Source organism: Periplaneta americana, chromosome 10 (assembly GCF_040183065.1).
Source record: "Periplaneta americana isolate PAMFEO1 chromosome 10, P.americana_PAMFEO1_priV1, whole genome shotgun sequence".
NCBI classification, from domain to species: Eukaryota; Metazoa; Arthropoda; class Insecta; order Blattodea; family Blattidae; genus Periplaneta; species Periplaneta americana.
The window spans coordinates 24523158-24547268 of NC_091126.1; the positions used below are offsets into that span (position 1 = coordinate 24523158).

Here is a 24111-nt window from a genome sequence, read left to right on the forward strand (position 1 = left end):
CGGATAGAGATTAAGGGTACACGTGCAGTTAAGTTTTGTGATGTCTGTCCTCGGATAGAGATTAAGGGTACACGTGCAGTAAGTTTTGTGATGTCTGTCCTCGGATAGAGATTAAGGGTACACGTGCAGTAAGTTTTGTGATGTCTGTCCTCAGATAGAAATGAAGGGTACACGTGCAGTAAGTTTTGTGATGTCTGTCCTCGGATAGAGATTAAGGGTACACGTGCAGTAAGTTTTGTGATGTGACTGTCTCTGGACCTAATTCTCGTTCCGAGTGTCCTCCCCCACCAATCTCCCTGCCAACCCCACACCAGCGACGAGGTAAATCAATTACCTACTGTCCAAAACATCATTTTCCCCTGTATTGCCCTCTGATGGAATATCTGGTTCTAATGACGTTATTCGCGGAGGTAAACCAGCGTAGACCGATGACAGTGTCTCCTATTGCTTCCATTTCTATTAAGATCCCTCAATCAGGCCCTTTTTAAAATTAGTATGGTTTACCAAAAAATATCAGTTCATGTATCCACAAAAATAAAGTACTAGTATCCCAGTTATTTTGCTCGTACAAGGAATGCATAGATATCACAACTATTATTCCATTTTTAATTTCCGGAGAGATGATGGAAAATTCTCCGTGTCTAATCATTCTATTACAGTAAATATTCCTGGTCCATTTCAAATGACAAACTGTCGCTTTTGTGTCGACATTCGTTGGAGACTGTTTCAAATTCTAGTTATTAAAAATACTGAATTTGTGATGGACTTACAGTGTGGAAAAATTGTACCTAAGTAAGACATCTAGAGATGATTTAGTAGACAGAAATAGCCATTTTTCTGAACTAATCTAGGGTATTAGTAATTTAGTTATGGTGCTACAGTTATGCGAAGATTCCGGATGTTTATTTTTCGTATACACCCCAACTGACAAGTACACAACATTTTTCCAAAGTTTTGCAGTAATAGCAATTAAATTAAAAATTTCGCAATTTACTATATTTAGAGACCACAGAATTTCGCATTCATTTTGGAAATAATTCACGTTTCCATCATTCATTCTTTGAACCCATAGTTCCGTAGTCTGAGCATAGATACCACCTTAACGGAGATTTCAATAACTACTAGGACTTTAGTTACATTTATTTGCCGAAGAGAGCAGAGTGACAAGTGGCAAGCTAATCGCCTCAAACACCACCTAGTATGCAACTAAGGCATTACCAGGACGCATAAAAGGAGAAATTTAGCCCATATTCTCCAATTTAGGCTTACAGGACTTTAACGTGCCGGAAAACATCGACACGGGGCACAGGACATGAAGTCCCTCCCGAAGGACTTGCGATCCTGAATTTTGCGTCCTGAAAAATCCTTCGACCTCAAACGGATATGAACCCGCAGTACTTCTGTATGGAGGGGAAAATTCATGTTTCACTGCGAAATAATTATCATACCATCAAGACTTCTGTACATTTGAGGAAACATTTTTTTGTTTGTTGAAATGGAAAGAATGTTTTCTTTTCCCTTGTTTAACTCTCTTGTGATGACTATTGCACTCTTACTATGTCATATTATTTTTGACCAATAAAACGGTACGAAAGGACGTCTTTCAACCAATCACAGCTGCTTATCGCACAATTTTATCACTCCTATAGCATTTGTTTATTTTTATCGCTTCCCTAGTATTTCTTTGTTTTTATCACTTCCCTAATATTTTTTCTTCTTCGACAACATTAAAAACTGCAAATTCTTTACGGTATTATAAAATATGCTTTGCGATCGTCATTTGTTTCCCGCATAGATAGACGACTGAAAATGACGGCTCCATTCAAACGTTTGGTGAAGGTAACACTAGTGGAATAGAATTTTAGTAAGTCAATTAATATCAGTTTTATTGTATTAAAGTAATTTATTTCTTCTAATCTTTATATACTTCATTCTGTTTTTATCACCTCCGTACCATTTCTTTGTTTGCCAACATTTCAAACTGCAAATTCTTTACGGTACTATAAAACAGGCTTTGCGTTCGTCATTTGTTCACTGCAAAGACAGTCAACTGAGAATGGAGGCTCCGTTCAAAAGTTTTGGTGAAGCCAACATTAGTGAAATAGAATTTTAGCAAGTCAGTTACTATTTTATTTTATTAGAGTACTTTATTTCTTCCAGTCTTTATATAATTTGTTCTAATCGTGTAACAGTCAATTAAATCCCATCCTAGTTTTGATTTTCTCCAGATAAATCAAAAGTGAGATTACTGTTGATAAAATGATTCTGCACTTGGCGCGTGACTTTGCGTAGCAACACTATTGTCTTTTAGCTGATACAGCAACGACAATAATGAGAATTATCACTATGATTAAGAAATAATCTGGACACAGCTTGTAGGACTGACTGCATATAGGGGAGAGTTCGGTAGTATCGGACATAGGATAATATCGGACAGTGGGTTTCTTTCATCTACAACCAGATGATAGTACCTGAATGACATGGTTACATTTCTGTGGTGTCGCATACAGTTACGTAACCACGTCATTCAGGTACTACCATCTCTGGTAGATGAAAGAAACGCACTGTCCGATATTTTTTTTTATTTTATTGGGTTATTTTACGACGCTGTATTAACATCTATGTTATTTAGCGTCTGAATGAAATGAAGGTGATAATGCCGGTGAAATGAGTCCGGGGTCCAGCACCGAAAGTTACCCAGCTGTCCGATATTACCCGATGTCCGATACTACCCAACTCTCCCCTACACAGAGCAGACATTTACAGTATTATGCATTCTGCGTATAAATTCAGGTTTTTCCAAAACAAATAATTGCGGAAACCTACTTCCGCTCTCTTACAACTTCATAGAGCAAATGCATATTTGTGATTTACTTTATCGGTGCTGTAGTCTTTAATGCAATTCCTTACTTCGTACACAGGACGAATTTATTCCATTTTGTAGAAAAATGTGATTACAAGAGCAGTATTAAGTTTAGCGTGGATTTCTTGGTCTCCTAACTACGTAAAACTTTCATTTCGCACTGTAAATCTCTATTCTGCACCTGGAAGAAAATATACTGTAGGAGCAGGTGTTAAGATGATTAAGTAACCTTACTGTAAGATTTAGAAAAGTTAATATTAATATCCTTAAATTAATAAGCAATAGAATTTATGGCTTCAAATTTGCGCGTGCTATAAGTAGAGGTTGAAATTTATTGTAACATGGCTTTTAATTTCTCCTCGAGGTCTAACGCCTTCGCTCAATTTAGAGGCCATTTTATAAAGTTATTCATTCCGGAAATTTGGATTTATATGTGGAAAAAGTGTTTCGATATTTAATATTAACATTTCAACTCCAGTAATTATGGTTATTGTAATTTCTTTCCTTATTATATCTTAAAATAATATTAAAATGCATTTGAGGGAGGTGGGATATGATGACAGAGACTAGATTAACCTTGCACAGGATAGGGACCGACGGCGGGCTTATGTGAGGGCGGCAATGAACCTTCGGGTTCCTTAAAAGCCATTTGTAAGTAAGTAAATAAGTATATCTTTCATGGCAGTTATTAATATATTGATCATTCCTCGACCTAATTCTAGAATATAAACGGTAGAAACCCCTTCTATGAAATCAGCATGACGCAGCAGTTAGAGAAAATAAATCTCTACACGTCACTTATTATTATTACTATTATAATTAATATTATTAGAGGTCTTAGAAATAATTATTTTGGGGAATTGTTAACACTAATTTTTATTAGTATTAACAAATCCTAAAACAATTTCAAAAACATTAAACAAAAGCTCAGAGAACAAAACAAAACTAGACAAAATAGTAATAACTGGTAATAATTTGTTGGGATCTATAGTACCGTCGCTCTAATTTCCGGCAGCCAATCGCGTTGCAGGTCAGCTACATTTAAACGTGTGCGTCTTGTGACTCGCTGATGAACAAGCTATTCATTTCTTTCGGCTCGATAAATACTTAATATAATCGCCCGCCATTTTGGCTCTTTCGTTGGCGTTCGCAGAAAGCATACGAAGACGTTATTTGCCGCTCAATTATTTGCTGAATTACAGTGCGTTTGATTTATTATCATAGGAGCTACGACATGATCATGTTTAACGGTGTGGCAAATAGATTCCTCGTATGGTAGCTCGGCAACAGAAGAATAAAAATGGCGAACGATACTACCTATTTAGACTTATAGAGCCTTCACTTCCTAAGACGTAAGCAAAGAGGAGGAGTCACGCCGGGAATAACAGCGTCGCGACTTTAATGCCTGTGATCCTTTTTTTTTTCTAGTAGGTTATTTTACGACGCTGTATCAACATCTCAGGTTATTTAGCGTCTGAATGATATGAAGGTGATAATGACGGTGAAATGAGTCCGGGGTCCAGCACCGAAAATTACCCAGCATTTGGTTATATTGGGTTGAGGGAAAACCCCGAAAAAAACCTCAACCAAGTAACTTGCCCCGACCGGGAATCGAACCCAGGCCACTGTGATCCTAAATGCGCTAAAAAACAAAAATTGTATTTCGAGGTATTGCTGCAGAAATTTTACCACCCGCATCACACCAATTACTAGCATATTAATCGTAGTACGACTTATGCTATAAAAACTTCCCCATATTGACGCGGAAAAATTATTAGCAAATTGACGATTTTTATTATATATTATATAATTTAATAAAATTATATTTAGAACCATTAGGAAAGTCTATAAATGTACAACTTTATCTATTATTTGCATACTAAGTAATAATAACTTACCAGAGAATAACTTACATAAAGCAACATTTAGTTTAAAAGAAATTACAAAAGGGTACCGATGAACAATTGATAAAAAGGAAACATAATCAACGACATTTAACGACCGGATCCATGCCTTAGTGTCCAAAACTGTAATGAAGAACAGCTCTTATTATTAGAACTAACAAATAAGTTTCCCAATCCTTACTGTTTTCAATGTAGGGAGGCCAATAGGGGAGTAGTGGGTACAGTGAGACACAAAATATTAAGACATATGCATGCAAGTGAAATTTCAAGTATTTTTAAAATCAAGTGCAATAGAAATATACATTAAAACTTGGAGTACAATAATACATAAACAGAAATGTTAATAGATAAAGGACATAATGTACAATGCGTGTTTGTCAAAAAAAAAAAAAGCAAATGTCTCACTGTTCCCATTCAGGAGGGTACAGTGAGACACCAGTGTCTATTAACGGACATTGAAATGATTTACATTTATTACAAAAGAAAAGAAAGCTTGCTGTCTCTTTATCTTGCCATGTTCTGTAGACTTATTTAGAATAATTTTGATGTCTGACTTCGAAATCATTGAAACATCTGAAACATTTGGAAAAATGAATTTTCCATGACATTTCAAACATTTGCGAAAAAATAAAATGAATTTTTGGTGACAACAAAGCTTATAATTATAAGAATTTAATTCTTTACTCTTTTTAAATATTTTTTAAAATATTTTGAAGAATTTTTTATTTAAGAAACCATTAAAATGTAATGCATCCAATATTTTAAGCTATAGTTCCTAAATTGGTTACTAGTATGTTCATTTTTAATGTTAGTTACCAGTAAATGTAATATAATTACAGTTTATTTTTGCAAATCATTGGTAAATGGGAACAGTGAGACGTCTCAGTGTACCCTTCAATGGCATGTCTCACTGATCCCTTTACGCATAGTACGTTTAAAAATGGCGCCACCACTTCAAGATCAAAACAAGAAAGACGAAACTTTGCAAAACATAACGTCAAATACCATAGTATTAGGTAACAAAACATTCATACTTCTATTTAATTTGTATATGCAATATAATCTTCATTAAACACAAGCCAAAAATTTTACTTCTAGAGTGAAAAATTACGAATTACTTTTTCATCACTCACCTTTATAACTAGAATCAAATCGAGTATGAAAATACTGTTACTTTATTCATGCAACATACAACTCCACTGTTACAAACATTTCAACATCAAAATTTACCATCTAATAAAAAATGTCTCACCCTTCTCCCTGTCTCACTGTACCCACTTCTCCCCTACATACTCCTAGTTCCTAACAGTTTGCTGTTCCTGCTTTTACGAAATGGTGCAATGATCCAAACTAAAAAACAATTCCGCACCAAATATAAACCTGAAGAGACTTTTTTTTAATTCCTGCTATTTTATCAGCGTATAATAATTTCAGGGGAGATAACATTTCAATATGGTGAAATACCTATATATATATATATATATATATATATATATATATATATATATATATAAGCCTTTAAATACTCTTTGATGTATGAAAAATATATTACATAAAATGTAAAGTGCATTTACGGCCTTGTAGGTCTGTGTCGCGATTTGGTGCACAGGGTTTTTATATGTAAACAAATTTCAATTGCAATTTGCAGTAACTTGAATTTTTTTTCTTTTCAAATACACTTTCATATTTGAAAAATATATTACATAAAATTGAATACGCATTTACGTAGGGCCTACTTGTTAGCTGCTTTAGCGGCATTTTTAAGCCTCTAGTGCATAGAGTTTTTTAAATGGCACCAAACTTTCATTGCAATATCTCGTAACTTTTACTTTTTCTCTAAAATATCCTTTGATATATGAAAATTATATTACATAAAATAATGTATTGCGCATTTATGGTCTTGTCAGTTGTAATGCCGCCATTTTTAAAACTCTGGTGCGCATTGTTTCTAAGTGACACTAAATTTGTAATGCAATTTGCAGTAACCTTAATTTTATTTTCAATTTTTTTTCTTTACTTTAGGATACACTTTGATATGCCAAAAATATATTACAACAAATATAATGCACATTTATGGCCTTGTTTAATGGTGTGACATTATTTTTAAAAGTGTGGTGAAAATGAAAAGTTTTTTTTATGGCAACTCTCATTACAATTTCCGTAATTTAAATTTATCTTAATTATTCCATACGAATATATATATATATATATATATATATATATATATATACATATACTTACCTTCGGAACTATTAGTGCTATGTGCATAATATTTAAACACAAATCTTTTAGGCTATTAGGAAGATTTTCTTCGTCACAGAAATTTGTCATTTTGTTGCATTTGTAAAATGAGCGGTTCGGGAGTAAAAGATGGCAAGTGTCGTTTCAATATTTTGAAGTGATTAGGTAGGTAAACATTTATACATGCAACAGTTCATTTCCGCCATCTGTTGAGATGTTGGAAAAATAACTACTGCATTGGACGCAGAATGTAAGATACCATATTATACATTACGTATCTTATTTTTGACCAAAATGTCAGTTGCCATGTTTTATGCCCGAGCCCCTCAAATGTCTCTCATATTTCTATAAAAATACCTCTAAAATTCATTGTTAAATTGTTATTATTTATCTAAAAATTATTAAAGTCAGTATTGTGCACTACACCTTTTAATGAATGTGTTTCTTTTTTGTGGTAAAATGCAATACAGTTTTTGAATGTGTCTTTAAATATGACTAAGATATTGTGTCCTGTTTTGTTTTCAAAATTTGGGCTCTAGTTTTTTTGCAGTAACTAATCTCAAATTTAAGTTGTTGAAGCAGTGATATTTCTACATGAAAAGGAAAATTGTGTATTAATTGGGAAACATTTTCAAACTTCACCGTCCTCTAGGTTTAAAATCTTTCAGAATGATCTGCAATTGAAATTCTTCATTAAGAATTTCTGCCAACTATTTTATCAAGGCAACTAAAGAAATTCATACTAAGAAAGATATGTTATAGTTACGGTGACTTTCTTTGTGCAAAGATGAAGCTTTGAATGAACTCGGATCAATAGAGCCTGGAAAACAGCAACGTTTCTCTCTACTGTAGTATAATTGTAAAGTAAATGGTTATGAAGTCACTGGAAGATTTGTTAAATGTGAGTCTTACCGTGTCTTCCTGATGGATGAGTGGAATAGGAAGGACGCAATAATCTAGACCTGGCTGGTAAAGCACCTGATAATTAACTGCTTCCATAATTGAACTTAATTATATGACAGGTTGGATATTTTGTAGCTTGTAAACGCGTACAAATACAGATGCGATTATCATATATCTTTACATTTGTCACGTCGTCCGTCGTTTTCCCACCTTTATTATCTCGCATCTCTGTTTTAACCGTTATAAATTGTCTATTACTATGTCTACAGTCGATGTCCTTGTTTATTAATATGCTCCAACGAAACTCTTACCATGTAATTAGTATTTTGTCAATAGTTTAAGTGCTGTTTGCCATCTGTTTATTTCTCTACTTCATTGTACAATAGTACATTATGCAACGAGGCTATAATGGTAGTAATTACGACGCGAGTATGTTTATGAAACGAGCGCAAGCGAGTTTCATAATTTTCATACGAGCGTCTTAATTACCATTATAGGCAAGTTTCATACAACTTTTTATGCTCGACCATATTTCTAACTTGAAATTATTCATCAGTATTCATATTATTCTTATCTGACTGGGGAGCGGAAGTGACCTTGCGCAATATCTCGTTAATTGTGAGATGTGCGCAGACGCGAAAGTATTGATTTTTTCCGAGAACAAATGTCATTGACCTTTAATCTAGAGAGTAAAATGAACATTAATCTTGATATAACCTGGAAATTGATTTAGACATTGAAAAACGAGATGACAAATTGAATTTATTTGAATATTATTTACAATTGACGCTAATTATGACAGTAACAGAACATAACCTTCTGCGACAGTATTGGATTTCCAGCCTCTGTGACGTTTCGCTAGTTGTCTTTCGATTGCATATCTGAGAATAATCGATACTTGTGCTTTCATATTGCTACAATGGTGTTTTCTGATTGGTGGAACACCTGAACTTTAATGAATAGGTGTACTTTAATGAGGTCCATTAAAAGGCTGCTACCAGGTGTATAATTACTACATTTCGGCATGGTCGAGCATAAAATGTTAAAAAGAAGCATTCATGACTTTGAGAGGTCATAGTATCCATCAAAACAAGGAAAAAGGTGTAATAAATTTGGTTCTGAAATTAATATCATCAGTGATATGAGTATTACTTCGTTCACCGAAATAATACGAGATGCTTAATGTGATTTTCATTTAAAAAGGCCAGTGTTCGAATGTATTCATGAACGGGAGAAAAAAAAACATCTAATAAAAATGGGCTTTAATATTAAAATGTTACCATTAATGTTTCTTTTTCATCAACATACCGTACTTGTGTAGGAGTAAATTTCCTACTTTGCTTTTTATTGGGTAACAAATATAAAAGTAAAATTAACGTGGAGTAAGACATGCGAGTCGAGTATCTACAGTTGAGGCGCTGAGTGCAAGTACAGCTTAATTTGAAAACTTATATTTTGAGGTAAACAATGCCAAAAATTTTAGAACAATGTAGAAATTTTATTAGTACATATACTCGCATTATTTTTATAATATTTTAGACTGTATAACTTATCCAGGTCAAATATCAGTTACAATTTAAACAAAACTCATTTTAAATGTTTGTAAATAAAATATGGAAAATGTAAGTCGTTATTGCATAGACAGTTTTGAGATTTCTTAAATTAGGGTACTTAGGCATTTAAATCTGTAGAAAGGTGTTATTTCAGTAACATACACGATACTTATTGAATGAATAATAGGAAATAATGATACATTAATACTTCAGCTTATCAAAATAATGGAAAATAAGGATTTTTAGCCGATAATCCCATAGATTTTTTTAAGGAAATACATTGTAGAAACAAAATAACATTAATAAGAAAAACAGAAGATGTAATAAGTAAATCTGTTCTGAAACTACAGTACGAATATTTAGTCCTGACAATCGCCGTAGATGTGCGCGTGGAACAGGCGAGTCCATTTAGTTACGCCAAGGGGTGTTTGGTTTATTCACTCGCTTGCCTTTACCGACTGCTCGCCCTTATCTCTACTCCGGAACTCTCCCCACTCCTCCGATTACTTCCCCTCTTTCGCGTCGCTGAGCTGTCAGGACTAAATAATCGGTCTGTATGCTACAAATGATAACTTCTCTACTATAGTGTCAAATATTATTATTCTTGATCACTGATTTCACTTTCAGGATGATTTTCATCCAGCACTAGTTCAGAATCCAATTTTTTTTAAGAGAACATACATTTACTGGTTTAAATAATTTCGATAATGAAATAATATCATTTTCTTTGATAATTTTAAGCCAGGATGAGGGGTACTTTTTAGTTTAAATTCTTCCTTTGGTAGTATATTTTGTCCTACTGAAAAGCTGAATGGCTGGAAAACGGTATTATAGTTATATGAAACTGCCGAAGACCCTGGTGTATAAACCATGAGTGTAACATATTACTTCCGTAATATTTTAAATTTGGAAACTTTTGGCTTAGGACAGCACTTCACATAATTAAATTTCCTGCTGTTTAGGCCAAAAAATGAAATAAAACGTTTACAGTTGATAGACAAGACATGTAGATTATCAAAACGCCATTGCGGAAATGGAAACTTCAGTAGAGTTACGTTGTTATTACACCTGACGCCTCAATTGAGCCAGACTTTACAAAATTGACCACGACAATACAACTTCAACCATTCTATTGGCAACCTTAGAATAAATCTGAAAATTTGTTTTCAATTTTAACAACAAAGACATGCTGTGTCGTAAAAGAACTTTCTGTTCATACATTTCCAGATTATATAGAATGGGTGGTAACCTCTGCACCAAAATGAGACTGGCAATAGATCATGAGGAGAGATTTGAAAAATCCAAATAAGTTTTTTTCTAACATTCACCGTTTTAGAGGAAATCGTTGTTCCTCTGAAGCATTTGGCAACATCACGCCTACTGCAATAACTCTACCAAGCGAGACCTGCACTCCTTACCGTTCCCTCCCCCGTCTCCTGTACTCGATCACACGCGAGACGTGCGCTGCGTTGCAAGATTTATTTTAACGATTTTCGCTATTATTCAATTGAAATTCATTGCTAAACTTATATGTAAAAAAAGATTCAAGACATTAACTGTTCAGATTATTTTTACCTTTCTGCTTGTATAGCAATCAGCCATTTCTTTCGGGCCATTACCGCAATAGAGCGCTTCAAACACTGGTGCAAGAGCATTTTTTTCCTACTTAAAGGTACTTTTTCAAAGGAAAAGTGTAATGAAAGATTTGTTACATTTATCATGGATGGATACATGTTTTAATATTGATAGTGGATGGAAATCTGTGGTCTAGTGACGTATTATAAGTAATCACGTTTCATGTAATCTGTAGCAACGCACTTGGACTGCATTGTCAACATTTGCGGACTTTAAAACAGATCGTTTGTTAGAGAAATAAACAGTAGCCTCAGTAGAGCTATCATCTTTAAACTTAAAACGCTGTTAAACAACCTACAAAGAATAGACACATGGAAAATTCACATTTCATTAACCTCTTTATTCGAAATGAAAGGGATAGACTACTTGCTGAATTTGGATTTAGCAACGAGGACAATGCGCCAGGCGTGTTTGCGAGTTTAGTGAATAAAACACTGATATCGACTAGAGGGATCGGTCATTTGCCTGTCACCCGTTTAAAATGCCTTACCGAGCACATTACACTCCGCGCGGAAGGGACAGAAACAGTTTCTAAATTCCGTCTCGGTGAGCTTCGTCATCTCTAAACGATGTTACATTTCGAACTGATTCCACGAACCATAATCAAGACATCTGCATGAGTGTCAAACACATCATGACTAACAGATAGCTTATTTCCATCTGATCAATCATTAACAGAGAGTTTATTTCCTTCTGATCAATCACTAGCAGATAGTTTATTACCATTTGATCAATCATTAACAGAGAGTTTATTTCCATCTGATCAATCACTAACAGATAATATATTTCCATTTGATCAATCATTAACAGAGAGTTTGTTACCATCTGATCAATCACTAACAGATAATTTATTTCCATTTGATCAATCATTAACAGAGAGTTTATTTCCATCTGATCAATCACTAACAGATAATTTATTTCCATTTGATCAATCATTAACAGAGAGTTTATTACCATCTGATCAATCACTAACAAATAATTTATTTCTATCTGATCAACCACTAACAGATAATTTATTTCCATTTGATCAATATTTAACAGAGAGTTTATTACCATCTGATCAATCATTAACAGAGAGTTTATTTCCATCTGATCAAAGTTCGTAATCTCTGACACTAGTCACTTCCAGTGTCAGAATGAGGATAGGCTTTCATTTTGCAAGCTTTGTTATCATTAGATCTAGGAGGATATAGTACGCAGTTGGCTATCTCGACAATATTTTATTGACATAAAATGTTGTTCTTCTCTACCAATTGCAATACATCTATATTTTTCTATTTTTCTTCCTGACGAGACAAGTATAAATAAATAAATAAATAAATAAGTAAATAAATAAATAAATAAATAAATAAATAAATAAATAAATAAATAAATAAATAAATAAATAAATAAGTAAACGAACGAGCGAACGAGCAAACGAGCAAACGAGCAAATTTCACGGTATGTTAATGTAATGTTATATGATGCAGTATGTTGAATAAACAAAAATAGAAACAGTATTCATAAATAACTTGCATCTATAGTGTAGTTGAAATGGAGTTGTTAATTATTGAATCTGGTCTAAGTATCCCGTTATTTTACGAAATTGTATTTGGCCGTACGAAACATCACATTACAATCAATGTCCTCGAGTTATTGACAACACAGAAACTTTCATTTCAAGGTGTGATAATATAATATTGTTATATGATAGATTATGTTGAATAAACATAAACAGAAACACTTTATAAAAAATGTTGACTTCATAAATAACTTGTACCCGTAGTGTAGTTAATATGGAGATGCCAAGTATTGGAAGTGGCCATTTTATCTGTAGTAATGTCAAGAGGGGTCTGAGATTTATCTGGGAAATCTCAGACCTCGAGTGACAATTATTATGACTATTTTGTGAATAAAATAAAAAATCTAAATACTATATCCCTAAAATTCAATCGCAAAATATTAATAATTCTATATTAACGAATACTTAACCTATTCAAACATTGTGAAGTTGAAATACTCTGAGATTAATATTGATTACTACAATAAAGAAAATCGATGTTATTATTCAGTAACCCCATTTGCCAAAAGCGAAATACAGGTTTAACAATGTTATTAATGTTCTGCACTTTTCTCTTAATAACATAAATACATTTTCATTATCTGCTGAAATCATAATTTCATTTAACTGTAACAGTGGGGACAGCTATATACCAATGCTTGTGTATTCACAGCGAGACATGTTGCTACACAGTGAAGCCATCTCTGTATAGATAGGCCTAATTAAAACACGAATTTTATTAGGCCATACGGAAGCAGTTTGATCAAAGTTCTTATTATTACTATGCAAGGTCTTTGGGTGTGATATGCGATGATGTTACATAAATTTGAACATCTGATTTTCTATTAATTGTTTCATTTCATTCACAAAATACAAATTTTATAGGCTACAATTATAGGTTAAGTTACCTGTGGGAGGCAGGACCAATGTCAGCTGTGCCTTATTTCGACCGTTACAATCAGTGCTACACGAAAGCATTTTTTATAGCTCAACAAACGCATTCTCGCTGTAGTGTGTAACGGAACTAAAGCTGCATCGCAGTTCAATATTCCAATCGCATATGCGTGCAATCTGGGAAGAATATTGAAAGAAGCAAGTTTAAAAGGTACGTTCAATTAAGATGCATGAAGATTCTGTGTCTACATAGTGCGCCGTTTTGAACGTCGTCTTCACTGCGTGAATATATTATTAATTAATATTAGATATCAATCTTGCATTCATTGCTTGAAAGTTGAAAGAAAAGTTTAACCGTGTAGTTGCATCTTAATGTATTTATGATAATCAATTTACCAGGAAACAGTTGCCGACAACTCAAAAAAATAACGACCATGCGATAAATTGGTAGCGATAAATCTAGCTGCAAAAATTATCGCAAAGTGTGACGGCATTTGGTTGGAATTCAAAATTTCATTATACTTCATTGGTCGAAAATGGAATGACGTCATATAAACGAAATAGTCAGCTTAATTTATGAAATTTTATTTGTCGGTACGAAACAACACATTGCAATCAATATCGTTCTCCAGTTATTGACAACACACCGACTTCAATTTCACGATATGATATTTTGTTACGTGATCCAATTTTTTAAATAAAATAAAGCAAAAACACTAAACAAACCAAATGTCTACTTCTTAAATAACTTGTACCCGAAGTGTAGTTGATATGAAGTTGTCAAGTATTGGAACTGGCCAAAGTATCAGCTTATTTTATGAAATTTTATTTGGCGGTACAAAACAACACATTGCAGTCAATATCGTTCTCCAGTTATTGACAACACAGCAACTTTCATTTCACGGTATGATAATATATTGTTATATGTTAGAATATGTTGAATAAACAAAAACGAAAACACTAAACAAACCAAATCTCTAGGTCATAAATAATTTTAAGCTCGACCATGCCGAAATTTAGTAATTATACACCTGGTAGCAGTCCTTTAATGCATGTCATTAAAGTACACCTATTCATTAAAGTTCAGGTTTTCGATTATTCTCGGATATGCAATCGAAAGACAACGAGGGAAAAGTCACAGAGGCTGGAAATCCAATATTGTCGCAGAAGGTTATGTTCTGTTACTATAATAATTAGCGTTAATTGTAAATAATATTCAAATAAATTCAATTTGTCATCTCGTTTTTCAATTCTAAGTCAATTTCCAGGTTATATCAAAATTGGTTCATGTTATTCTCTAGATTACATCAAGGTCAATGACATTATTGTTCCTCGGAAAAAATCAATACTTTCGCGTCTGCGCACATCTCACAATTTACGAGCTATGCACAAGGTCACTTCTGATCTTCAGTCACATACGAATAAAATGAATACTTCTGAATAATTTCAAGTTAGAAATATGGTCGAGCATAAAAAGTCGTATGAAACTTGCCTATAATGGTAATTAATACGCTCGTATGAAAATTATGAAACTCGCTTGCGCTCGTTTCATAAACGAACCTACTCGCGTCTTAATTACTATCATTATAGACTCGTTGCATAATGTACTATTTCACTCGCAGTGTAATTGATATGAAGATGTTAATTATTGAAACTGGTCAAAGTGTTCGCTTATTTTACGACATTTTATTTGGCGGTTTGAAACATCACTTTGTGATCAATATCGTTCTCCAGTTATTGACAACACCGAATTTCATTTCACGATGTGATACTTTATTTTATATAAACAAAAACAAAGACACTATACAAACAAGATATTTAGTTCATAAGTAACTTGAACCCGCTGTCCAGCTGATACGGAGATTTTAAGTAATTGAACTGGCGAAAGTATCCGTTTATTTTATGAAATTGTATTTGACATGCGAAACATCACTTAGCAATCAATATAGTTCCCTTGTTATTGGCGACACACCGAACAGACACGAAACACCTTCGAAATAGTCGATGCATCTTCAACTTCGCACTGTGTTGAGTTCGGTATCTTGCGATATTTCTGTCGCGCGATTTATGAAATGTTCGTCTTACCTTTCAAGGCCAAATTTTTGCTAGCACGAGCACTTCCTGCGTCCTGCATCCTCCACCATTTTCTGTCTGCCAAACTTTATACCACTGTGATTTTATGCAATGGACTCGGACTCCTTCCAAGTCTCGAAATAGCCCCACAGCTTTGAGGTCGCTCGGCGTAGTGGGAGTAAGTTCTTATCCGATGGTAGCCAATCAAAGTTAATTAATTACTTATTTCAACAATTTAGGTTCTCTGTGGAGTGCATATAACGTCGTCATGCATTGCCTCAAACTATCATGTTCTGCGAGATTATTCACAATCCGCAGGTGAGTATTTTTCCTGATTTATTTACGTAGTGTCATACTTTTTCTTGTAAAGTAGGCTAACACGGTTTGGTAATGAGTGTCAGGTCGAATGAAATGCACCCTCTCTCCACAGCCACACTAAGTAGTAGGAATCATAACAATAATAATAATAATAATAATAATAATAATAATAATAATAATAATTTATTATTTATTTATTATTAATATTTGTGTGCTAAACAACAGCCAGAGGCCAATTATAGTTGAGCACAATACACAAACAGAAGATACAAAGGTGCTAAAAGAAATAAATAATATCTTAAATAAACAAAAACATACATAAATAAAATTGAGAACAAGAACAGTAAATATTAATAATCAAAACGAAACTATACCTTAAAAGGATCTAAATTGTGCCCATGCAAATTGGCATATTGTATGCATCTATAGACTGGAGAAAGTGATTTTGAATTTCTGTTATAAAAATTTTTTTGAAATCTTAAACCTTTTGTAGGAATACGAAAGCTGATATTGTTTATGATAGACTCACAATCAATATCAGCCTTGATCACTTTGCAAAAAAATTGATAATCAAGATTTTGACTCTAGAATAAAGGCTACAACAGTTAAAATATTTACATGTAATCTCATAGTTAAAGTAAAAGGAATTGGATATAAATCGAAAAGCACATAAGGAAATAAATTTTCTTTGAATATTTTCCAATTTAACCGAATCAGTTGAAGTAATGGAATTCCAGGCTACAGATGCATATTCACATATTCAAGTTTAGATCGAACCAAAATATAGTATAGAATTAATAGAGACTCTGGAGTAGAAAAATAATAAGTTATAGACCTTATTAAACCATGCATTCTTATTGAATGATTATAAATATATTGAACATGATCGTGAAAGTATAATTTAGAATCGAGTAATACAGCAACATCTTTAATAGAATTTTTCCTAATAATACAGACGTTGTTAAGAGAATAATTAAAACTTATGGAAGTAGTTTTTCGTGAGTACGAAATGACAAAAGTTTTTGTTTCATTAATTTTCATTCCATTATCGTCAGACCAAAGTTCAATGGAGTTAATATCATTTTGAAGAGTTTGGCAATCGGCAGAACTATTTATTGAGCGAAAGATTTTGAGATCGTCAGCAAATAACAGATAGTTTAAACTTATTCTTTTACATATGTCATCTATAAATAATAAAATAATAGAGGGCCCAATGTAGATCCTTGGGGAACTCCACATAAACAATTAAATGGGTCCGAGAGAGAATCTCCTAGACGAACACAACATTGTCTATTAGTTAAATAGTTTTCAAACCAGCTCACGTAGTTAGAAGACAGACCAAAGTTTTTAAATTTATTTATCAAAATATTGTGAGGTACAACATCAAACGCTTTGCTAAAGTCAATATAAATTGAGTCAATTTGACCTTGAGTTTCAACAACAGGTGTAACAAGATTGAGGTAGGATACTAAGTTTGTAGTTGTTGATTTACCTTTAGTAAAACCATGTTGGGCTGAATTAATTTTATTCTTAACAGAAAATGAAAATAATAATAATAATAATAATAATAATAATAATAATAATAATAATAATAAAAGCCGTAAATCCCCAGTGGGGCAAGGCCTCCTGCTTGGGCAGGGGTGCCTCGAGTCTTGGCCATCAGAAGAGCCGAACTGATGGTCTATTTACATTCCTAGTTTTTCTTTCCCCCCCACAATTTCACTAGCACTTGTTATTGCTGCCTTTCAAAGTTGGTTGACTGCGTCCCTCCATCGTGTTCTTTCTCGTCCTATTCTGGTCCACAGTCCTCCTAGCTGCAACTGTTTATTTATTTACTAATATTTAATTTGCTGTACAACAGCCAGAGGCCAATAACAGTTCAGCACATGACAATTTCATAACAGAAAAAAACTTAAAAATGATAGAAATTACAATAAAAGTGCATAGTAATAATTATTAAAATAATGACAATTAAAAATGATAATTGAAAATGAAAAGATGGAATGATATAAATTAGTAAAATACAAATGATATGAAACACGACGAGAATAATATTATACATTATCTAAACAAAAGACATAAATTAATTAAAAGTATATAGCTACTACACATTAAGTGGATCGAAGTCAATCCATGCAAATTAGCATATTTTATACATCTAGAGACCGGAGAAAGAGATTTAGAATTTCGTCATTGTTCCCGCAATAACTGCAGTGTACAAAATATAACATTTTTTTAGTAGGAAGGAAAAACAGATTTATTCATCCTGTGGCAGCCGTACATAGGAGACTGTGAATTTTACATTTTCGAGACGAAGAAATATAATTACATATAGGAGATTTTATTTGCTGTATCACTATTTAAGTTATTTAATAGAGCAAAAATTTCAAAAATCGATAAATATGTCACATAGGAGTTATTGCAGGAACAACGACGATTTCTGTTACAAGATTTTTTTTAAATCTTAAACCCTTAGCAGGAATACGAGGACTGATATTGCTTAAAAGGGATTCACAATCAATATCACCCTTAATGACTTTACAAAAAAAAATAATCAAGATCTTGACGTTTGGCAAATAAACTACAGCAATTAAAATATTTGCAGTTAATCTCATACTTGTAATCACCGGAATTAGGTAAAAATCTATAGAGACACAATGAAAGATTATTTTATATATTCTCCAATTTAGCCGAGTCAGTGGAAGTAATGGAGTTCCATACAACAGATGCATACTCAAGCTTGGATCTGACCAACGTATAGTATAAACTTAATAGACCCATAGGAGTGGAAAAGTAATAAGTTATAGATCTAATTAGACCAAGCATTGTTAATGAATGGGTATAAGTATATTGCACATGATCAGGGAAATATAATTTAGAATCAAGGAAGACGCCAAGATCTCTAATAAAATAGTTTCTTGTAATTATAGCATTATTAAGGGAACGCACAGGTGAATTACTAAATCTTACAGTTTTCATTTTTTTTTCTCAAAGACCATGGACACCAGAATAAAATTATGTGACACGTTTCCTTATTAAGATGCAATAAAGGGCAGGAATTTTTTTCAACGTGATTTTCTTTAATTTTCGACGTGTGAAACCATTTATATATAAATTAATTAAATTAATATATAAATGGTTCCACACGTCGAAAATTAAAGAAAATCACGTTGAAAAAAATTCCTGCCATTTATTTCATCTTAATAAGGAAACGTGTCACATAATTTTATTCTGGTGTCCTTGGTCTTTGAGAAAAAAATTGAAAACTGTAAGATTTAGTAATTTCACCTGTGCGTTCCCTTAAAAGAATAATTAAACTTTAGGGAAGTAGTTTTCTTTGAGAAGGAAATGACAAAAGTTTTGGATTTATTAAACTTCATAATACTAATAATAATAATAATAATAATAATAATAATAATAATAATAGTTTTATTTAATTATTTATTAACTTTATTTATTTATGTACTAATATTTAATGTGCTGTACAACAGCCAGGGGCACAAAAAATTCATTACAAAAACATTAATGAAAGCAAATTGGAATAATAATAATAATAATAATAATAATAATAATAATACATAAAGGTTTTTGACCCTTGGTCCTATCAGAGACCGGAAAATCTCAATTAGTCTTGAGGATAACAATGACAAAGGAAGATTTTTTATAGAAAACGGAGCATCTTCTAGGGACCTCTGGAAAAATAATTAAGGAAGAGACTAGTAAAGTGCTTTATGTAGAGTGTGGCATTGTATGGTGCAGAAATATGAACATTACGACGAAGTGAAGAGAAACTACTAGAAGCATTTGAAATGTGGATATGGAGAAGAATGGAGCGTGTGAAATGGACTGACAGAATAAGACATGAAACTGTGTTTCAAAGAGTGGATGAAGAAATAATGATACTGAAACTGGTCAAGAAGAGAAAAGGGAATTGGCTGGGTCACTGGCTAAGTAGAAACCGTCTACTGAAGGATGCACTGGAAGGAATGGTGAACGGGAGAAGAGTTTGGTGCAGAAAAATATTATATCAGATGATAGACGACATGAAGATATGTGGATCATATGCGAAGGCTAAGAGGAAGGCAGAACATAGAGAAAATTGGAGAATGCTGGATTTTCAGTGAAAGACCTTCCATTGGGAACAACACATTGAATGAATGAATGACCTCCAATTGAATGTATACTTTCGGGAGGCTATGGAAGCGATGTTAAAGTCATGCCAATGGTGGCAAAAATCGGAACTACATTTCATATTACAACGTCCGATCGGTGTTGTAGGCATCTATTATATAATGAGTATTATTGCTAGTATTTCTCATATTACTCACCAAAGAAGCATAATGGTTCATCACTTTAAATGAAATATTTGACCACAATATGCACACCCCACATGACTTTAGTTTGATGTATAGATATGAATATATGGTTAAACATCTGACATCACATTCCCTCTTCTACGCTATCAAACTCACAACGACCTATCTCTTTAATATTCAAACGTAATGGGTTTACCAACCTCTAATCACTGATCAATTCAACAAATTTTGCTAATACGGCTAATTTCTATGCACTGAAATTGTAAATCGGCTACACAAAAACACGATTTTATAGTTCACTAATAATATTAATCTTATAAAAGTGATAAATCATATAAATAATATTCGATATTAATAACTGTTTAGAAATGTCATATTTGCAAAACGAATAACCAATTCTCTGAAGAAGATGGCAGAGGTAATAATGGAAAGCTTGGAAGCAACTATCCAACTATCAAACTCACCTGGCTGAGAACCTGAGAAGAATTATTCCATATGAAACTCCGGGAAAGCCTCAAGTTATACAATTTATTCCCATTATTCCCATCGGAACAGAGCTAGCACTCTCAGACCCATTGCGGCAAACTAAGGAACTTCCTTGAGGATAAAACTTCCATAAGAATTACCTGCTTCTCCCCGGTTTCACCATGAGTACGGTTCTGAAGACGATGTCAAAAGGCAGGTTTCTGCGCGTCTTCCAGAACTGAGAGACAAATTGTGTGAAGTGCATACAACTCGATGGATATCAACTTGGACTCTGCCTAATGCGTTTCGTGAGTAAAATTTAATTCTTAATACTCTTTGACTTGCCCTCCTGTAGTTTATAAATATTTGGCGTGCCATCTGTTGATATCGAACGGTCACCTCATAATTCGACACCGAAACGTGTGTCAGAACTCGGAGTACCATGTTCAACAATGTGTCGTCACATGAAGGAGAACTGATGGTCTAGCCATTTCGACCTGTTTCCTTTAATGAATGTAGTGATGTTGATATGAACTAGCATAGCGAAGCAAGAGCAGGATTACTTCAGAAGTTTCCTAAATTTTTATCTCGAGGAAATGCCTTATTTAGAGATAAGTGTCAGATTTACGGCAGCAAGCATTAACGCAATGTATTTCTGGGGATAAGACCTCCAAAACACATTGGAGTTGGAATGCAGTCCATCACATGTTATATTGTGGACAGGTGTCACTGCAGACTATGTGATTGAGCAACATTTTGAAGGACCTGTTAACGGAACAATGGATCTGGAAGTGTTTCGGACTCGATTACTACAACAACAACACTACAGTGCGCCGGTCCATTTCGTACCAAATGTTCGTGACTTCCTAAACGACAATTGTCCTGGACGGTGGATTGGCCGTGGATCTCCGACATCACTGTCAATATCACTATGGCCTCCTCGAAGTCCATGTTTGACCACAACTGACAACAGTCTGTGGGAAACATCAAAGTGATTGTGGCTGCAAATCGCTTCAAAATTAATGATGAACTACGAGCTGCTCTGAGAGACGCTTTCGCAACAGTACGTAACACCAGTGATGTTACGTAATATTATGTAAAGGACCCGGAGATGTATCCAACTCTGCAGTGGCAAATATGTAGCTGACTCAGAGCCGTTAGATCTTCTGGTGTGTAGGGACACTGTGACTTTTTACTCCTCTGTACACTAGTATTATGCGTAACTGGGACTTCTGTATAAGTTACAATTTATACAAAGGAGTTCTTGGAGCCTTATAAAAGAAATCATTTCTTCTAATATTATCTGAATTCCTCTGAAATAGGCAGATAGGATTTATATCGCTGGATGAGAACAAAACGGTTGTCTGCATTCAGTCTTACTTTAAGGGAGACCATTCTGAAGTTCGACTTCTAAAATGAAACATTGAATATAGTTGAAGAATAAATTGAACTTGTCCTAAATTTATGTATGGACATGCTCTCTTTCTTTCGTTATTTCTCGTGTATCTCCCATGCCACAATTGAAGAGATTTAAGTGTCACTTTGAAGATATAAACTTTTAATCCTAAATATCTCAAATGAGTTCATATTTGCAGTTAGAGACTTACTTAAACACATTTAGAAGTGTGTTACTATAAATAATGATAAAAAATAAGTATGATATATTTTTGAAACATGAGATTTAAGTGTCAATTTGAGTTTAGACATTAATGACTTAGCTCTGAATTAATGTTACTTTTTCAATACGGGATCAGACTAATATATAATAGAACACTAATAAATATTCTATTACATTACCAAAAGATGCGCTACCGAACTTAGAACTAAGGCCATGTTTAATGAATAAATAATTTGACACGAAGGATAAATTGCAACATAAAATAATATTGCTAATCTAACAATTAGACATTTTAAATACAATTTCACAGACACAAAATAAAAAATCACAGCACTCAGCCCATAGCCATTGTTCTCAATTAAGTTTAAACACAAGAATAATAGTCCTTGTCCACTTTTGGCATCCATTTTATCATGAATTGAATAGCTCTTTGTCTTTTCCTCCTTCAATTTCCGTACTTCTGGAATGCACGAAGACATATGAACTACCAACTTACCGACGTCAAATTTGAGATGAGATCCCTCCTTCTACCTAAGCATAAGCTAGAATTTTCTGGCTTTTAATTACGTCATGCATGGCTGTGACTGTAATATAATAATAATAATAATAATAATAATAATAATAATCAGACACAGGGGTTTTAGGTCCCGACGCTAAACGTTAGATGCACGTCAGTTGCAGGGAAGTCACTGATCTCATTGCTACGCTCCTGCGTACGCCAAATGACGTGATGTCTTGTCGCTGCGTAGGGACGGAAAATCCGCTGTCTGGCAATAATAATAATAATAATAATAATAATAATGTTTATAATAACAATGATAACATTAACCCAGATGTTCCTGACGTCCTTCCAGAAGGACGGAATGCATGGCCTAAGAAATAATGACGTAATAATTAATCTTAGGCTCGAAATGTTACTATTGTTAGTCATGCGCCGTTTGAATGTCCATTGTTGACGACTGCACAACAGCTGCAAGTTAACCGCCAGTTGTGAGCGAGAAATTTAGACCTGAATGTTGGACTTCAGCAGCGATGGATGATTTGACTGACCTCGTTATAAATGGGTAATTATATTTACCGTAATTTACGGATAATTTTTTTTTTTAATTTATGGTGTAATATCTCAAAGGTTAGGGCTTTCAATACACTTATGTTAAATTTGCATGAACTTACATTCATAACTAGTAATAACGTTATATTTTTTAACGTACTTCTGGAAGGACATCAGGATGATATGGTATTTTCTTCGTGTTTCCAGGAGAAAAATTACACTGCATGATCTATTGGAAATCATGGAAAGTAGTGAAACTATTCCAAACAGTGGTGTAGATGTCGCACTTTTGCCACCTCTAAATGCAAATGATGATTTGACTGATGAGGATTCGGGTGCAGAAGACAACCCATATAATAAAAGCAGGCTCAACACTCCCAAACACCAGTTCTGCAATAGCCCCTCCAACTCTGCAGACAAACAAGGAAGGTATTACTGACACACAGGCTGCCGAGAGAGAAACTACAGAGGAAACTGAAAATGAAGACTCAACTCTTCCAAGCACGGAATGGCCTCTGATGTACGAAGTACCACTCAAACCCGATAGAAGTCCATTAGAATACTTCACACAATTTTTCGATGAAGAAATTCTGAACATGATGGTGACTTATACCAATCAGTACGCAGCAAAGAAGACCAGAGTAGGAGACTGCTCTGAAAACGAAATGATGGTGTTTCTAGCTGTACTCCTGCTTAGTGGTTATGTAGTAGTTCCCAGAAGAAGAATGTACTGGCAA

The 24111-nt window shown here is 33.7% G+C and overlaps 2 protein-coding genes across 5 annotated transcripts in view; one reads left to right on the forward strand and one right to left on the reverse strand.

The window, feature by feature from the left end:
- The window catches only part of LOC138707523 (SET and MYND domain-containing protein 4-like), a 119316-nt gene extending 103619 nt beyond the window's left edge, over positions 1 to 15697 (reverse strand). For 3 of the 4 annotated variants that reach the window (XR_011334254.1, XM_069837047.1, XM_069837049.1), the window contains exon 1: positions 15619 to 15697. The gene's annotated coding sequence lies outside the window, so the exon portion shown is untranslated. Of the gene's footprint in view, positions 1 to 2874; positions 3045 to 15618 lie in introns of all 4 variants that reach the window. The other variant, XM_069837048.1, reaches the window with a different exon arrangement.
- Positions 1 to 24111, forward strand: part of LOC138707524 (uncharacterized) — a 737224-nt gene that overhangs the window by 121565 nt on the left and 591548 nt on the right. The gene's annotated exons all lie outside the window — the stretch shown is intronic.